We start from the raw sequence: 3,381 nt of genomic DNA on the forward strand, positions 1-3,381 counted from the left end.
CAGGGAGGGTAACAGCTGACGCGTTGCGCCGACTGCTCCGAAATTACTATTATAATTTATAATAAATTAACGGTACATTTTGGGCTATAAGTTCCTAACTCCCCCCGATAGGAAATTTTATCAGCTACAAAGAAATATTTTTTTTTTCCATCTGGTGAGGTTAACTAAAGATATCTAGGATTGAAGACGGCCTGTCGCCAATTCCTAATTGTTTATAACAAATTGTGAATCACCCCGGGAAATTTGAGCATATACTTTTTAAAACATTAATAATTACACTTTTAGCTATCGATTGGTGTAATTTGGTGCCCTTTGGTTAATTTCGATATAAACGACATTTTCAGAGCTAGTTTGACTGGACTAATAATCAATGAAAATCGAAGCTCTCGTCCTCCGCTGGTATTTTTACTAATAACTATAGTAGTTTCTGCTTTTTCGTTAAGTAAAGTGTAAGAGGCGTGAGAGTATAAACCATAGTTTTAAATCTTAAAATAGATTACTACTTCACACAGTAAAAATTCGTAGGATTTTAGCAATTTCTCGTCGTTCAATAGTAGCAATTCGTAGAAGAAATAGAGCGTTTTCTATCATTCTGGAACATTGTTTTTTCGTCCGTGCATTTTATACTGTTTCGTTCGTTAAAAATTACTATGTTAAATCGTAAAACAGAACTTTTACGCAGCAAACATTCAAATAGCAAAATAAATTGAATTTCAAAGTTTTTCCGGTATGGTCCTTCATTACTACGTTCACATAGTAATTTGTAATTACATATTCTCTCCGTGCAGTTACGTGAATTTTTCCAATTTGAATTGTTGTATGGATCTGAATATTAGTATTTAATCGAATATTCCAGAAATTAACTGAAAATTTAATGTAAATTAGACGTTGTTAAAAGTTTCACGATGGTGTACTTGAAATTTCATGGGTAATTTTCTGTGTCCTCGTAAACCGATTACGTTCCGCCGGTCGGTACGTGTTAAGGAGAATCGTTTTTGATACGGAGGTATAAATTTTACTTGCTCAAAAAATATTGCTTCCAATGATGAAGAAACAATACATTGGGAAGTCTTTTTCCTATGACATAAGATAAATTTCATAAAATGGTAAAAATAATGTCAAATAAGATTAAGAGAAACTAAAACCGTTCTCGTTGATCATTAATTTCCCTCTCACTCATTGCCGCAATAAAACCTATAAATAGTTAAATGTAAATATGCAGATAGAAGAGATATTATAGTATTATAGTTCAATTTTTCGGATGATTTGTTCTTTCAAGGCATAAAAAATGCAAATATTAATTATTCCCATGCCCCTAACATTTGACACGGTGGATCTATAATGAAATTGAACGAATATATGTGAAATTGACAAAATTTAATACTTATGATGTTTACACAAACTATGAAAAAACAAGACAATGAAAAGAAAAACTTGTAGGTAAGGATCAAAACTACGTTTTAGAGCTTGAAAAAATGTATGTGCCTTTTGTGTAAAAGCACTCGCTTTCGAGTGTTAATGATCCTACTGAATTGTGGAGATAAGATATATAAGATTATAGAAGATGATGTAGATTATTACTATTGTAGTTAGAATGGACAACGTTTAAGTAAGATGATGTACAAGTTATTATGAACTCCATCATATTTCAATGGAGCAAATAAAAACTATGGTAAACAATAACCGACAAAAATTCAAGACAAACGAAAAAAAATTAGTTTCGTTTCATTGAAAACTGCGAGGATGATACTCGTTTGATAACGTGGATCATTAATTGAAGCCATAATGAATTGCATAATGCCATAATATAAGAAAAATAAAATAAATCTTGTACATAATAACAAGAGAATGACAATGAGAACGTAATAAAACGTGGAACAGAGCATTAATTATGAGCAGAAAATCATTCAATATACCAGAAATGACCGTTGTTTCGTTTCATGTCCACGACCCATAAGTCTATCAAGTACCGCGGTGACAAGAAATAGTGGATAAAGACAATATACATTTTCCAGAGATGTAAGGGATAGACGTGGTTGAGCCCATGACTTGTCGACACGAATAGATCTACATACATGTAAATTCTTTCCTTATTTATATAAAGATGAGGACAAGGATAAAATTGAACAAATCTATTCATATATGAAATGTTAAAGAAAAAAACATATCGACATCTTTATAACAGGTCTATTAAAATCGTATGGAAAACATATTTTTAGTAAATTAATTTTTGAATTCATTATCATTTCAAATGACAAATAATTTTGTTATCAAGAATTAATGTTGAATGTCGAATATCGGTGCCTTTGAAACTGTATAAAAGAAGATGATATGGGAACAGTTAAAGAGAGACGTATGCGAAATTTGATAGTCTTTGGTAGAAGTAGGGACCCATTGACCGTTTTTTGATATATGATGTGATATGTTAAAAAATGGAAAAAATAATGATCCCAATCAATGTTGCCCCACGTATACATGAAAAATGACTTTTTCGGAAATTACCACCTGAGCCAAAGGCGAGGGTGGTAAGCATGTGGGCAAGGGTCCTTTATTTTACCTCCCGTGATAAGAACGGTATTTTTCGTCACGGCGTGAGCGGAAAGGCAGATTTGACAAAAAATGGGTCCTTTCTGTCTGTGTCTGAAAATGTGCCCGCCGTGGCGAAAAATATCTTTCGCGTCTAGCGCCACTGGGGTTTTCGGCTCGTGTTAGGTTGGCGCGCCGAGCCGAAGGCGAGGTTGACACGAAATATACTATTTTGACAGCGATGTTACTTTCAGCGAGTGGTCGAACTGTGCCTTTTTCGTATTGTAAACGAAAACGCACTTTTCGTTTACTTGTGCGATAAACTCGACTTGTTGCACGACGTGACATAAAAAATAAAAAATGGGATTTTTGGTTCCTTTTCGTTTTTCGTTTTCATGTCGTATTGAAATACAATCTTCAACTACTCAAAACAATCACTTGTTGGCCGGAATGTGGAAGCGGTAACCGATGTTTTTTTTTTCAATTTTAAAAAATCTTTTTCATGGTCTGTTTGACGGATTATAAAACGGATACTTATCTTTGTTCCCTAGAGTCTATCTAACATGTAAAAAAAATTATGCCAATTGGATGGAAACTGGTGCAAGGATCATTTGAAAAGTAAATAAGGGGACGATGGCATTTTTTTATCATCAATGAGTATAATAATTGTTGTTAATAAATTAGCAAAATTTGCTTCCGAATGGGTTCTCTATTTTTCAATTCTTATTTTACTACTCTTTTCTTCTATTGGTTAATGTCATAGTCATTATCATATTATCAATCATCATCAATTGAAATATTATCAAAATTTTGCGTCTTATTTCGTCCTGTCAAATAATTCTTAATTCAAACCCT

Source organism: Diachasma alloeum, unplaced genomic scaffold, assembly GCF_001412515.2.
Source record: "Diachasma alloeum isolate Michigan unplaced genomic scaffold, Dall2.0 Dall_scaffold_00445, whole genome shotgun sequence".
Taxonomy (NCBI): domain Eukaryota; kingdom Metazoa; phylum Arthropoda; class Insecta; order Hymenoptera; family Braconidae; genus Diachasma; species Diachasma alloeum.